Source organism: Gambusia affinis, linkage group LG12 (assembly GCF_019740435.1).
Source record: "Gambusia affinis linkage group LG12, SWU_Gaff_1.0, whole genome shotgun sequence".
In the NCBI taxonomy this organism is placed as follows: Eukaryota; Metazoa; Chordata; class Actinopteri; order Cyprinodontiformes; family Poeciliidae; genus Gambusia; species Gambusia affinis.
Genome location: NC_057879.1, coordinates 2,963,442 through 2,980,568, shown reverse-complemented (window position 1 = coordinate 2,980,568; position 17,127 = coordinate 2,963,442).

Genomic DNA, 17,127 nt, shown 5'->3' with positions numbered 1-17,127 from the left:
AAACTGTCATGACAAGAAAGCCATGGCAGTGACATGCCTTTACTACTGTGCCCCTTTTTATGGGTCAAATAGACTCAAGAAACTGTAACCGCAGGGGGGCCCAATTTAATTTTTTGTCATGGGGCCCATGTTTTCTGGTGGCGCCCCTGCTCAATAGATAGATCTTAATCCATCTATACAGACAGAGAGAGATTTTTATTTTATTTTATTTTTTGCCCACCAGGGGGTCTTTTTTGTGGGCTCTAGTGTCCCTTACATGACAGTAGGCTGACAGGTAAGAGGAAAGGAGAGGGGAAAAGACATGCAGCAAATGTCAACCGACTGCGGGAATCAAACCCGCGACGGCCGCGTGGAGAACTCTAGGCCTCCAAATGTGGGTCATGCTTTCCCCTACGCCACCACAGCACGCCCACAGACAGAGAGAGATGGTTGTATCTTTTTCTTGGTGTATAAATTTCTGGTTTCAACTGCCTTTTTTTTTTTCTTTTTTCTTTTTTTTTTTTTTTTAGGTGGCCATGTTCCATGTTTTGTGACTTCTGTGGTCAAAATCTGGGGACAGTTCATGAGTTCTGATTTCATGCGGGAAAATTGTACAGTTCTTGGTACAAGGTGAAGACACCAGTAAATAGTTTTGAAGTTTTCTTGGTTCACATTTGTTGAGATACAAATGCCAGTAAATATGCTATTCCCGTTCTGGTTCTAATTGTTGAATATTTTCTCAATTAACATACCTTACTGCACATTACTATTGAGTTGAATACACTATTAATATGCTACTTTTAATAACTCCACAGTACTTGCATTGAATTTTTGACTTTACTGTTTTTACATATTTAATCTTCTATCTTTATGTGAATCTAATTGCTTTAATTGTGTGTCACATTGTTCATTTAGCACCTGAACTTCTCCATTGTTAGACAGTAAAGGTTTTTCTGTTCTGCTCTATTTTATTTAACAGGGTCGGTGTTGGACTCGCTCTCAGTAGAGGATCTGATTAAGACAAACTTTCATGACGGCTGCTGTCATTCAGAAGTTTTGGATTTCTTGCCAGCAGTTCACAATGTTCAAATGAGCCTTCGCTCTTTAAAGAGCAAATTTAAAAAGTTCTCAATTTTATAGAAACCAATGATGTCATTCTAGACTGTTTGTGTTTTTTCCTCTGAAATTTTCCTTAATTTGTTATCAGTTTGGTTTGTTGTTAGTCCCAGTTCTGGATGATCTGATGAATGATATGAAGGAAAGACACGACTTTAGTGTCAGTCATGAACAGACACGTCTAGTGCGGATTGTGTTCATGGAGATGCTGCAATGTGACATTGATGAAAGCAAGGAAAGATGGAATAAAAATACCATCAGACCAGCTAAACAGTCTCACTGTGCATCTGGTAAACCGGATGTCATGTACCACCTTCCTAACAAGGATTTTTATTTTTTGTTTTTCTCATTTATTTAATTAACATCTGGTTAATTTGTTGCCTGTTTGGGACTTTTCAGAAATAATTTGTCAAAACCCAAAAAAAAAAAAAAAAAAAAAAAAATCAGCCATGTGTTAGTATGTCACTTTTTATTGTAACAATTTCTGATGACAAATACAATTAAGCATTACAACAGTTTTCAACAATAGTCATAGCAGTTTTACTCCTGGGTTTGGCAGGACAGACTGTGGGTCCCCAGACTCCCAGGAGGAATTGGGGCAGTTTATGACCGAGTCAAACAGCAGTCAATGTGACCATGACCGTCTTTAAGGACAGTTTGAGGACCTCTAGAGACAGTGGCCTAGTGCATCCACTGACTTGGGAATCCTATGTGGAAAATTACATAAGACTGAAAAACATGGTGGACTTGGAAATAAATGAGAGTCTAAACTTTAATGGTGTGTTACAAACAACCACAATGCAGCAGAGTCAGAACTTTGACAGAGCAGGTTTCACAAGTTAACATCTGCCTTCACAGGCCAACATCCACATTTGAGTTTTGTGATTCTGTATTTCAACTTAATAAAGTCCAAAGAGTTTTGCATCCCAAAGTCATGTCTTCTTTGGAACTGATCGAATGTCTTGGGCATTGGTATTCTGACAGTGTTTGAACAGGAAAGCGAGGTTTGATCTGTCTCAAGGAGAATCCTAGCAGTCTGGTTTCTTCTTGTCGTCTGTCCTTTTCGCTGAGCTGAACCTCAAAGATTTCCTCTAACATTTCTGATGTCAACGTTTCCACACTTGTACACATAAAGGGCCTGAACACAGAAGCATGAAGCTCCAAATCATAACGTAAATCCAGGGTTGAAAGGCCATCCTTGAATCTAGGAAACATTTAGAACAACCATCACTTTAATGATGCTAAAATGATCATGATACTAAATGGATGTTTTACAGTCACACATAAACATTAATATCTCTAATCTTGTTTTTGTTTATCACAGGTAATATTGCAAATCCACTAACTGTATATTTACTCCAGAAAGACAAGAACTTCAATCAGGGTCTTACTTATTTGTCTGCTGGCTACTGTCAATTCTTACCCTACATTCACTTGTTTTAACTGCAACAAAATAGTAACTAATTAACATTGTTAATTATTTAATTAAAGATGAGAAACATTACCTTTGAATAGAGAGATGATTGCGGTAAATGATGGACCACTGTTTGAAGTCTTTCCCAATCTTCTCTTTGTCATCGACAATCACAGAGAACTGAAAGCAACCAGCAGTTTGTAAGATGTTTCCATCTCTGTCATCTGACTGATCTTCATTCAACGTAGCAACACTGAATATGTATGGTAGGAAACAATAACCAAAAACATAAATCATTATACTACTGCAGTCCTGGAAGAGTGTTATGTGAAATCTAATTTTTTAGCTTTAGATAATATTATGTTGTTCCCTCATCAAAAACATACCTGGAGTGTTGCCTTTATTCTGTAGGGAAAGTTTGAGAAATCCTTTAATATTCCATGGCAACGGTGTAAAAATCTTTGTTTTACCAAGTCTATGTCTAAAAATCCTTGAAGCTGCAGCCTTATAAAAGGTCTTATGGAGAGACAAAGTGATGATGTGCTGAAAGCAAGAAAAGGCCCAATTTCTGGATGTTAAATTATGAAGTCAAATTTATTTTATGTCATATTTGAAAAATACAGAATACCACAACTGAAGGCAACATTGGTACTTGATTGTGCAATAAGATGACACTATGTGCCTGGAAAATACATAATACTTCCCCTTCAGTAAATCTGAATCTGATCAAGTCATCGTCATGGCGACACCTCTTCACAATCTGTTACAACCAGTAGATCAGCAGCTCAAATCGTGTGACATAAGTTAATAGAGAAATGAAATACAAAAAAAAGACAACAGGGGTAAATAAAGAGAATTCACATGGACAGAAGAAATGTATATTCTTCTGTCACTGATGATACTGTCACAGTTTTGACAATGATCGCAATTTCATCCGTATTTGAAATTGTTAGGTGGGAAAAAATATGTTTTCTTACTTTTTTCGTCAACTTGGTTCTCGTATCTTCCTCCTCCTGACTGATGGGGTTGAAGGTGGAGGTTTGCAGGTTCAGGAGATCCAACCTGGGAGAATAAGAGACATTATTGATCTGCAGAATCTGAATCTGGGATCAGAAACCAGCACTGGGTTTTTTATACTGTTTCTAAAATTCTTTAATATTCAACGTCGAACAAGTGAATTTTAACATGAGATGCAGGAGAATAAACATTCAGTCTAAATAACAGATGAATGAAGGAGACTTTCTGATCAAGTCGTCATCATGTCCTCACCTTTTCCACAATCTCTTACAACCAGTAGAACAGCAGGTGAAGCAGGTCTTCTGTTTTCATTGTTGGTCAACTCAAGTCATGTGACATGAGTTGACAGAGAAATGAAATAAAGAGAAAAGACAACAGAGTTAAAGAGGAAAATATGCATGGACAGCAGACAGAACCAGTTTCTAACTTTCAGCTCAACACTTCCAGCTCCATCTGAAATGTTTAGTTATGTTGTGTAGTTATAAATGTTCTTACTTTTTTCGTCAACTGGGTTCTCTTATCTTCCTCCACCTGACAGGTGGTGTTGAAGGTGGAGGATTCAAGACTCAGGAGATCCAACCTGGGAAGATCAGAACATCAGAGATCTGAGAAATCTGGACCTGGGATCATTTTATCTTTCTACTAATAGTGAATTTCTTTCTATGTTTATTTAATAAAGCTGATGGTCCCCAATGCCAGCAGGAGGCCAGCAGTATTATGTGTTATGGAATGCAAAAACTTACAAGCAGGAACCAGAAGAAGAGGAACCACATGGATGACCACAAAAGAATCCAGCGATGAACAGCTAAAGCCTGAAAGATTAAAACTGGGAGAGTGGATTAGTGGAGGAACAGTGAGAACAATTTACTATATCAGAGAGCACCGTGTGGGGAAACACTGCTACTACACCCTGAAACATGGGAGAGCAGAGAGGAAAACAGAGACAGAAGCACAGAGAGAATCTTGGAAGAAGCAGTCTCACTGTGCACTGCTCTGTCTCTGACTGATACTTACTTTTGCTTTACCAGAAAGGTGACTGCAGCTCCTGGTGGTCCTCAGAATAAATCTATGGTGGTCCAAGTCACTGGACCAAGAATTAACCAAATATTTATCTCTATCTTTTTCTTTTATTCTTAAAAGTTTTAATTAGTACTCCGCGGGGTTGTTTTAATTCCTCTACATTTTAATTTTTCCACCCTGGAATCATATTAGCTCTAAAAGAATTTAACTTCTCACTGCCTGAAAGATTTTATTTGTCTGCGGAAGCGTTGTCTCCATACTGAGACAGATTAACTTGTACCGAAAAGTGTTATCTCTTCTCAGTCCTAAGAGATTTTAGGCTTGACACCCAGCAGCATTACCTCCTTTTAAAACCATCATCACCTGAGTTCGACGACATTTTAACATGTGGACTTGAGGGTTTTGGAATCCAGCCACCAAACAGTTCATTTCTGGGATCCAAAGGACCTGCCCATTTCTCTCTTCCTCCAGTTATCTTTGAACATTTGAATTAACTCCCGTTGTTATTGTCCCTGCAGCTCTTATTTTATACGTAACGACGCTTCACTCCTTGTGGATTTTATAATGTCCAGACCAAAATGGTTAAAACTTTAAAGCCGCTGTTTCAATTTGTTTATACCAGAGCTCAACCGATTATATTGTGCCTCCATTTGTAATTTTTCATGTCTTAAATTTGTGGCAGTGTTGTCTCAATTGTATTGCTTCCAGTGTCCCGAGACACGTTGTCTTAATCGTTTTTAGGTTTGATTTTTATCCAGCAAGATGGTTTTACATTTAGTATTGATCCTGTAGCGTTGACTCATTCCTTTTCGCATTTATCGTTTATGCACCAGCCATGTCCGACTCCTTTTAGTGATTTTTGTTCAGCAGTATGGTTGTCTTCCTCAAAAATTTTAATTAGCCTCCTCCAGCATTTAGTCATTCATTGACTAATTGCAAAATGTTAGCATTGCCCTTTCAGCCAGAAATCTTAACATCTAAAATGAAAATCTAGCAGCGGGATAAAGAAAAGCCCCGGTGCAAGACGCTACCTAAGGCATCCTCGGTCCTGCTAGAATCCTTAACATCTAAAATGAAAATCTAGCAGCGGGATAAAGAAAAGCCCCGGCGCAAGACGGTACCTAAGGCATCCTCGGTCCTGCTAGAATCCTTAACATCCAAAATGAAAATCTAGCAGCGGGGTAAAGAAAAGCCCCGGCGCAAGACGCTACCTAAGGCATCCTCGGTCCTGCTAGAATCCTTAACATCTAAAATGAAAATCTAGCAGCGGGATAAAGAAAAGCCCCGGCGCAAGACGCTACCTAAGGCATCCGCGGTCCTGCTAGAAAGCCATCGGCTTTAACAAATACAACAGAGAAGTTATGGTATCCTAATGGGACTTCCCAGGTAGGTCTTCAGTTTCTCAAGACCCCAATCTAATCAGAGTCATCACTTGACAAGTCGTAGTTAGGTCTAAACCACACTTGTCTGGAACTAACTCTTTCTCTAATTCTGTCTGATCCGATCCCGGATGTTGAAGGCATCGGTTCCTCTTCTTTGTCCATGTGAGACTTCATCCACACACATATGCAAGGGTATGCCGAACTTGGAATTTTGCAATATGGTGACGGTGAAGGTCTAACAACAGAGGAAGACACAATGGGATCCTCACACACTGTCTTTTGTGAACAACTGAGGTCAGGGGAGGACGAATCAGAATCTTCAATGATTAGGGGAGTGATGGCATGAACAGACACAATGGGACCTTCACATAGCATTGTTGGTGAGGGACTGAAGACAGGGGAGGACAGAATGGGATCCTCAGATGTACTCTCCGGTGAAATCCTGAAGGGTGAATGAAAGTGATCCAGCCAGAATGTCACGGGCGAGGGATTGGAGACAGGGGAGGACAGAATGGGATCCTCACATGCACTCTTAGGTGAAAGACTGATGGGTGAAAAAATGGGATCCACCCAGAATGGCATGGGTGAAGGACTGGAGACAGGGGTTGACTGAAGGGGATCCTCGCACAACGTATTTGTGGAGGGACTGAGAACAGGTTCCTCTTCGTCATCGCTGTTCCTTGATCTCTTGGGAGGAATCTCCTCTTCAGAATCACTGTCCCTGGTCCTCTTGGAGGGGAGCTCCTCTCTAGTTTGATTATCCCTGGTGCTTTTGGCAGAGGGATCCTCTTCAGCATAATCACTCTTCCCGGTCCTCCTGGAGGGGAGCTCCTCTTCAGCAATATCACTGTCCCTGGTTCTCTTGGAGGGGAGCTCCTCTTCAACAACATCACTGTCCCTGGTCCTCTTGGCAGGCGGCTCCTCTTCAGAGTCACTGTCCCTGGTCCTCTTTCTTTTCATGCTGGTCACAGATGTCACATGAGGCACAACCCCTACCAAACCTACCTGATGACATTGTGAGATACCAATAACTCTGGAGTCATCTGAACTCAAAATGGGCTCTTCCCGCTTGTCAAATCCATGTGTGGATTCAAATGAGGTCTGAGCCATCTCGAGCTCAGCGTAAGGTCGGTCCACTGTTGGACTGCAGCTGGTAGTACTGATACTACCGTAACTGGTAGTCCACTCACTACCTACCTCATCTTCACTGAAGATGTCAGTAGAGCTACCACTGGAGCTCCTAATGCAGCTACCATCGAAACTGGTAGCCCAGTCATCTTGACTGGAGCTACTACTGGAGCTGGTAGTGCAGTCAATAGACAGCGGAGGTGAACTACACCGCGACTCCTCTCCATGATCTCCAGAAACCATGGTGTCTGGGAAAACATTTGACGACACCTTACCAAGGTCCTTACCATCGTCTTGATGTTCCTCCAACGCCGGGGATCCGTCTGCTGGAAGCGCAACACTACGAGCTGTGAAGGAAAACAAGAAAAAATTATAGTTCAATATCAAGAACTTCACAAAAATCCAAAGCAATATTTAAAGAGAACACTGAAATACCAAAATATCCAGGTTTTAGAATGTCTCAATATAAATTAAAGAAGTATGTGCTGTGTTGAGGACTTTTTAATAGCTAATAAAATACCTTTACTCTTACATTGTACTATTAGTATGAATAAAACAAAACACTGCAACAAGTTACTCAGTTTACCCTCCTATAACTCTGACAAATCTTTGATGCTGCTGAACAGGCAAGTTTTTTCTTAATAGACAAATCAAGATACATGAGCCATTCATTACTATTCAACTTAAATTACTGCTTACATAACTCACAAAGATGCTGCAGCCCAAAAATGCAAATTATACCTTCCTAAAAAAAGTTAGAAATTCCAAAAACTGAACACCAAAGTCATCAAAGCTGATTTTAACCAACTCAAATAATGTTTTTTTATTTTCATAACAGTTCACCCATGTAGGAAAAATAACACATATATTAAAGTTAAAAATTTATCTTGTACATATTCTAAGTATTAGGAGGATTTATTGTATTCAGATCAGTGCATCCATGGAAAACAAACATGCTTCTCAGGGCATATTTTAAAAATAGGTCAAGAACAATCTAGATTATTTTCTGTTTTAGATCAAATATTTTTTTTAACATTTTTTGAAAACAAAATAAGATAATCACCATAAGAATTTGTCACATTTCTACAATTAGGTCTAAATGAGATTAACTAAATAATTTAGGGATATTATAGGAGGTACATGATTGAAAAGTTGTTGTCTTTCTTAACTCTTAATTGAAATCATTTTATTTAACTTTCCCTATGTATCCATGGAAACTAAATATGTTTGGGCATTTTTCAAAAAAGAAAATGGACAAAGAACCATCCAGTTTGCCAAGAATTGGATACCAACGTCATAAAAGTTCATTTTCACACAAATAATTCTTTTGTATTTGAAAATCAGCTTTGATTGATGATCATTACGACACACACACACACACATAATGCTTATTGCTGGGGCGACAGTGCTAGGAGTTTGCCCTGCAATGGCCCGCCTCTATCGTTGTGTCCTTGAGCAAGACTCTTCTCCCACCTTTCCTGCTGGTGTTGGTCAGAAGGGCCAATGGCTTGAACAGCTGTGGCTACAATCCATTAGCTTATCGTCATCATCAGTGTATGAACGTGTGCATTAATGGAAATGACTGATTTTATGTAAAGCATCTGTGAGTGTCCTAATAAACCTCTACACGTATGATGTCATTACCATGGAAACCAAATATGTTTTGTCAGGGCATTTAAAAAAAATAACAGTCAAAAGGAAGCTAGTTTTTCCGTTTTGTTTTGTTTCAAACCAGCAAAACAATTATTCTCAAACACTAGTACTAACATCCCAGACATTTATCCTCAAATTTCAATAAGCTAACACATAAATCACAAAACCATTTAAATTATCTCACAAATTTCTTTCATCCCACAAGTGCAAAAAAGACTAATTAAAGCTATATATTTCAAAGAAGTCAAAAAAACTTTGAAGTATTGGACTACAAACTCATCGAACCTGATACTCTTCGATTAAATAGCACCGTTTTAGCTTTTTCAAATCAGTTCACCCATGTTAGCATTCCTAGCTATGTTAATGCATTTCATTCAGCGTATCCATGGTTACCGATTTTGTATCACGGCATTTTTTAAAAAGAAATAACGGTCAAAAACAAGCCAATTTTTCCAACAACTGGTCAGAAATTTAAATGTTCAATTCTCTCTCTTTTCAGCATAACAGTTATTCTCAAACACTAACTGTTAATAAAGCATTGGACGCAAAGTCCTTAAACCTGATACTCTTAGTATAACAATTTTGTTTCAATTAATTTGCAGACTTTAATATATTCTAAAAATAACAGGTCTATGTTCCTTTCTTAAAAAATAACAAAACTAAATAATTAAATTATAGGCTATCAATTATACGTGTTGTTAAATGTTTTTTGTTTTTAAGTAACATTAAATAGCCAATATATTTTATTTAGCGTATCCATGGAAACTCAGTGTTTATCAAAGCATTTTTCAAAAAATAACGGTCACGAGCAAGCTAATATTTCAAGAATTTGACATTAATTCAACTACTTTGACTATAATTAACTGAAATACATATATTTCTTAAATCACTACACCACAGTTTAACATTCCTGGAAATTCAGTCAAGAAAAAGGCTCAGTTAAGAACGATCTATGCTAGCAAGAATGCTACTTGTCTTTTTTTGTACAGCAGGCAGTGTTTGTTTAAAAAAAATGCACACAAAACACAAAACAAACTAAACAATGCATTATAATTTTAGTAATAACTTGGTTTTGTTTATTAAAAATAGTAGAAGAATGATATTAACCTTCCAGCTCATCACCATGTTGCTCCTTCTGCTGGCCAGGATCCATTTTTCTCGGGTTTTGGGCTTCTTCAGCAAGTGCGTGTTTCAGCAAGTGCGTATTCAGCAAGTTTTGCAAGGTAGACTTGTCAACAGATTCAAACCTTCCGAGGCGTTATGCTTCTTCAGGCGTCTCCTTCAAGAGTCCCGTAGCAAAAGGAAAGAATTCAGAAGGTCAGCGTCATTTATAGGGTTGCTAACACTAACGTCGTTTCCATGACTTCAAAGACTCAATGACGAATGCACGCGCTGGTACGTGATAGAAACTGGACTACAGAAGTTACAAATTGCACCAGCTAAATAGTAAAAGATTCATGCAGGGCACCTTGTGTTGTAGTACATAGTTCAGTTACAAATTACTCTTACAAGACAAAATTATATTAATATATATTATTATAACATATGTTAATATTTTAATATTAATGTTGAATTGTTATCTTGATATAAGTCATTGTTAGGTGTTATAAGCGTAGATTCCGTTCTTTGGTGCCACATAAACATTGCCAAATCTATGATCTAGTAGCCTAATGCCTAGCATAGACATGACAGGCTTGGACTCTTGTCCGGTCCAAGTCTGAACCAATTATGCCTAAAAATTAAAGGAGATTTCTGTATTTGTGAACATTTATAGAATGTTCCTTTTCTTTCTAAAGGCGTTGGGGTGGAAAAAAAGACATCAGGGCCATGTCCGTTCAGGGGTCTGGACCAAATGCTCACCCATACTTTGCCCAGAGTAGATCATTTTGGCTCATGTCGAAAAATGATTGTGTGAATTATTTTTTTATTTGTTTGTTTTTTACTCTTTGTTCTTTCAAAAGCCAATCAGCCATCAGTAGCCATAGAAATCGATGGCTACTGATGGTCTCCACGTCTCTGTTCCGTTACAAAAAAAAATCCCATGAAGATCACGTGACTTTCACATGTGACCACATGAAAACCACTTTTTTTTCCATATGAATAATGTGGGAAAGATGTTAATCATACGGCGTGCTGTGGTAGCGCAGGGGGCGGCCGTCACGGTTTCGACTTGTGACCACATGTGAGAATGTGTAAGTCACATGCTATTCACATGTGGAAATGTGTGAATCACGTGTGAGTCACATGTGAGTCACATTTGATTTCACCACGAAACGTTGCAAAATCACACGTATACATGTGCTCTCACATGATCCACATCTTTCACACATCATTCACTTGAAAAAGTTGTGTGAACCACATCTGTGGTTTTCATGTGGTCACATGTGAAAGTCACATGTGATAACATCTGAATGTCTCATGGGATTTTTGTAAGGGTTGGCTGTTGAAAGTCACTTTTCACGGCTAATAAACAAGCACGTTAAAGTTTATTCATGGTGTTTTTCATTTTGTTTTTAATGCAAAAATATTGTCAGCAGTCTGGCTGGTTATCTGTCCCACTCAGACGAACTGAAGAGTTGACGGGTCGCCCTGTTGGACAACTGTTTCCCCCGCTACTGGTGCGTTCACGCCAGTGATGTAATGATGACAAAACCTTCATACGAACTCAGTGTTTTAATGCCGTCGATCAGTATTCAGCTGTTCTTAGATCGGCTGCAGGCATTTATCCGTCTTTTCCATTTTTCCAAACTCCAGCTTGGAACATGGAATAAAGTCCATTCCGCCATCTAAATGCTGGATGTTCCCCCACTGACAACTTTTTAAAAAATTTCTGATTATTTTCCACCAAATCTCTATGACCGCAGCGCATTTAATAGCAAACAATCATCAAATTCTAGTCAGACCGCAGCGCATGTTAGACCCTAAAACGTTGTCCTCCAGGTGAGGGGTGTTTACTGTTTACTACGGGGCAAATTACGACAAACCCACTGAATTGATTGACAGGCGTCATCATATCAATTGAACAAGTGCGCGCGCCTGATATTCAAAGTGCGGGTCGGCGGCACATTTACTTTTTACTGATAAAAACAATAATAAAAATATCTCTCTCTCTCTCTCTCTCATATATATATATATATATATATATATATATATATATATATATATATATAGAGAGAGAGAGATAATATATATATATATATATATATATATATATATATATATATATATATATATATATATATAGAGAGAGAGAGAGAGATAATTAATTTTGTAATTGACAAGGCCCTATTTTTTCTCAATTTCTATGAAGAAAAAAACAAAAACAAAACTATTTGGTGGAGAGTCCCCGTCGGTCAGGGGGCTTTGATTGTCCTAACTTTTCCCACCTTTATGCCCCTGTTTATTGTGACAGAAATTCAAACAATATTTATAAAAATATAATTTAAAAAAAACAGCCTCTTGGCATTCCAGATAGTCGTGCCTAACCTGTCCCCTCCTATGTGAAATTAAAGCTACAGTTTGTTAGTTTTATTAACAAAAAAATACATATTTGCAAAGACGGTCAATATTTTGAGAGATTATCTGACAATAATTTCATTCCTTTGCCTTCTCCCAGTGCTCTCTAGAAACAATCAGTCAGAGGAATGAGGTGGGTTTTAGCGCTGTCAGTCACAATCTTTAGCTGTCAGTAGTTCAGGGAGGAGCTGGAGGAGACTCATCTTTTCAAAGATTTCCTGTCTCATAACAAACTGTTATGACAATAAAGCAAGGCAGCGCATGCCTTTAAAATTGTGCTGTTTTTCTGGGTCAAATAGATCCAAGAAACTGTAACAGTAGGGGGGCCAATTAAATTTTTTGCGCACCTGAATGTGTTATGTTGATCACATAACATTTTATTGTATTCCCACAGTTCTTATGGGTATATTTTGTCTCGGTTTTTTTGGTCATTTTGTCGTCAGAAGTGTTTCCATTTCAAATCTTTCTTTTTTGGGGGTTTCAAACTTTTTTTTTTTCACTTTCAAAATATTTTTTCAGTGTCATTTTTATTGTTTGAAACAAACTTCATGGCCCCAATTTAGCTCCAGAAAGAGCAGCTTCATGAATTTGACTGGCAGCCAATCATAAGATGAGCATCAAAAATACAATTTAAATGAATTATTTTAACGAATATCTTATATTTTAGAAAGTAAAGTAAAAAACAAATGAATAAAAGAGGAGAAAATTATAATAAAAAAAAATTCAAGATTGAGGAGAAAATTAGACTCACCCACCACAAAAATACAAAATTTCTAGTTCCACTGACTTATGTTCTCAATTTTAGCTTGGAAATAATGTCACCTGCCTCTTGAACTTTTACGTTTCCATCAATATTAAAGAAATATTGACTAACCCAAAAAGCTCTTATGTTTGTTTTGTCTTATTTCAAAAATATGAGCAAATCCACAGACAACACTACAAGATATGTGAAGAAGCATCAGGTTTTAGAATGTTTTTCTATCCACTATTACTTTATTGTTACATTTATAGCTTAACTGCTGCCAAATACCGTCTGGTTTCAAATGGCCACGAGTTCTGTGCAGAAAATGTTATTATCAGATAATATATTATGACTTCATTAACAAATAATACATGTTTTTATCACAATCTCCTCTTTTTATCATAAGATAATATGTAATATGTAGATTTCAATCCATCTATACACACAGAGAGAGATGTTTGTTTCTTTTTCTTGGCGTATAAATATCTGGTTTCAACTGTGGCATTTTTTTTTTTTTTAGGTGGCCATGTTCCAAGTTTTGTGACTTCTGTGGTCAAAATCTGGAGACAGTTCAAGTGTTCTGCCTGTCATGCGGGAAAATGGTACAGTTCTTGGTACAAGGTGAAGACACCAGTAAATAGTTTTGAAGTTTTCTTGGTTCATATTTGTTGAGATACAAATGCCAGTAAATATGCTATCCCCGTTCTGGGTCTGATTGTTGAATATTTTCTCAATTAACATACCTTACAGTACACAATGTAATGCTACTAGCATCGTCTGCTGTTAGCTACCGGCTAACTGCGGCTAGCGGCGTCTAATGTTATCTAACAAAAAAGTTTGTATTTGCAAGCTTTCTAACGGTTAGTAACACAGTTACAACTGCACAAGTATTTATGTAAATATTATAGTTGTTTTCTCCAGAATAAACTAAAAGCAAATATTTGATTGAGTTCGTAAGGAACTATTTACATCTTATTTATTTATAATTTAAAAAATTATTTATCCATATTATCTAAAACTTACTTTACTTCAATGGATTTCTCTCTGATCTGCAGGTTTAACGTCACCAGTATCGCCGCAGCTTTCCGTTCTCCTCTCTCCATTTTTTCTCCAAATTGTCCAAAACCATTTGGGTTGAAGTGACCGCTGTCTCAGCCTGACTTGATGTCCAGTTAAAGCCCATAACCAATAGAGCGATTAATAAAAGGTCACATTTAACATAATATATTAGCGCAAATATTGTAAAAAGTCCTTACAAATATTTCTAAATTTGCACCACAAAATCTGTGATGTTGATTGCAGAAAACCACAAAAACTATCCTGGATGGACTGATTAGTGCGGAACGATGTTCAATATTATGTTATTTTAAGAAACACTTATTGAATGCTGAAACTCCTATTTATTGATATTGTAACAATTGAATAGTTTTTTATCAATACGTTCTGGAACAACAGGCCCTTTATGAACATTCAGGGTTTTGATTTTGCCCCAAATGGAAATGAGTTTGATGCCCTGATATCTGGGATAAAAATCCTGGACTATTTTGAATGTAAACAAGAATAAAGAGTGAGATATTTGGTGGTGGAATGATGTCACACCGCCAGCGAAGGAAGACTCTGTGATGTCACTGGCGATGCAGGCTGTGATGTCATCAACTGCAGAATTGTATGCAACACAATTCTGCATATTTTTCATTGCTTGCAATAACACTGACCAGATCAGACGTGCGCAAAGCTCTTTCACGAAGTTTACAGATCGACGATTTTACTGATTGTACTTAGGAGAAAATGTCTCATTATACGCAGAGATACCAGAGAGGAACGATGGGACCCCAGGCGAGAAGGGGAGACCAGGAAAACCGCGAAGGCAGGTTCCCTCCTGCACACCTGGATGACTTACATGCAGAAATCCAGAGACTGAGCCGCCTTCTGGACATGGAGAGAGCCAGAAGGTTTGAAGAAAACCAAAGGCTGGCCGACCTGGAGGAGGAGATGGAACAGATGAAGCTCCAGATGGAAAGACAGACGGACGTCAAAGAAGCTCTGATCAGCCAGGCGGAAAATGCAAAGAGGGAACTGGAGAGAATAGAAAGATACAGCGATCCTGAAATTATTAAAGCTGTCATCATTGCTTCAGAGGCTTACAGAGACATTAATGACTTGAATAAGAAGTCCTTCCAGCAAAAATATGTGGACTTAATGGTGGCCCACCTCCTCAGCCAGGAGGCTTTTGTAGCTGAAATACAGGATGAGAGAAAGAAAAGTCAGGCGCTGCAAGAAGAACTGGACCAACTCCAGACTTCCCACGAGGAGCTGAGCTCCAGCACGGCCGACGATGATCTGGGGAGCCAGGAGGCCGAGACGCAAACGGATCATGAAGCGAAGCTCAGTGAAGAACGACAACTACTGGAGAACCTGAGGGCTGAAAAAGATGAAATGTTTAAGGAAATGTCCCAACAGATCACAGTTCTGCAAGACAGTGAGAAACATCTGCGGGAAGAATTGAATCAGCTCAGACATTCATATGATGAGCTGAACAGAAATTATGACAGCGATGTTTCTTTATAAACAAAACGTGGAAAGATATCAGGAGGAGCTGAGGAATGAGAACGAGGCCAATTTAGAGAGAGAGACGGAGAATCTGTCGTTGATCAACCAGCTGAGAGCTGAAAAGGAAGAGCTCTTCCAAAAATTATCAGGAGAGAACACAATCCTGCAAACGAGGGAGAAGGAGATTCTAAATGAACTGAATCAGGTTCACATTTCATATGAGGAGCTAAAACATAGATATGAAAAAGACACTGAGGATTTAAAGAAGCAGGTTGCAACATATCAACAGGAGAGAAAAGCTCAACTGGAGAAAGCAGAGGAGGACAAGGCGATTCTGGAAAAACTGAGAGCTGAGTATGAAGTCCTCCAGGAAAACACAACAGAGATTAAAATCCTGCTAGAGAAGGAAAAGAGCGTCCAGGCAGAACTGGAAGAGGTCAAAGGTTTGTACCAGGAGCTGAACTGTCGGCACAAAACTGAAGTTACTGCAATGAAGAAACAAGCAGAACAATACCAGCAAGAGATCAGATGTGTTAAAAATGATCTGGAAACAGCAAGAAATGATTTCCTGCTGGCCGACAGTCTGAGAGCTCAGGAAGACGATTTACAACAGAAACACAAAACAGTTTCCAAAGAGATGGAGGAAGATTCAAAGAACCAAGAGGACCTGGAAAAAGTCTCAAGTCCAGAGGTTTCCACAGAGGAGGAACTCTCAGGAGAGTTATCTGGTTGTTCCTCAGATCCAGGACCCTCAGAAGAGACAGCGACCACTGAAGAAACCGTCCTGGAGCATTTGGACCATCCAGACATTGAACCCATGAAGGATGGTAAAAAGAAAAAATCCAAAATCTCATTTTGGAAAAAAATACGAAACCTGCTAAGATTCAAGAAGCCACAAAAGAAACAGAAGAATGAAGATGATCTGGAACATCCCTGAAGTTCTTGATGTTTATATTTAGAGGAGGAGAAAGACGTGCGAGAGACGAACCGGGGAATCAAACGTGTGGAGGTCTCAGCCTCTGTGAGCGGGGCGCCATGCCGCGCTCCGCTAACATCAAATTTAAAACGGCAAAGTTTTTCCCCCGTTGACAAACTAGAAAATAGATCCCTTCCCAACCAATTTGAAAAAACGAGGGCAGCACGGTGGTGCAGCGGTTAGCGCTGCGCCTTCACAGAGACCGTCTGTGTGGAGTTTGCATGTTCTCCCCGTGTTTGCGTGGGTTTTCTCCGGGTGCTCCGGTTTCCCCCCACATCTCCTAAAACAGGGGTTTTCAAAGTATGAAAGGGTGAGCCCCCCTCCAAGGAGCACAATGCCTGCTGCGCCCCCCTCCCCCCCTTTTGAAAAAGTAACTTTAATCGGATTACTGATTTCTCCTTGAAAAAGTAACTTAGTTATATTACTGACTACTTGACTTGGAAAGTAACTAAGTTACATTAAAAGTAACTGTTTAGTTACTTTCAGCAGCTGCTAACAACAACGCTCTGCCTCCTGTGAAAATCACATTGATCTTTGCTAATACTTAATTGTAAGTTATTTTATAATGGTAACATCAACAATGTGTCTCCACTGATAAGGTTGAACTGAAGAGGAGACTGTACAAAAAACGTGA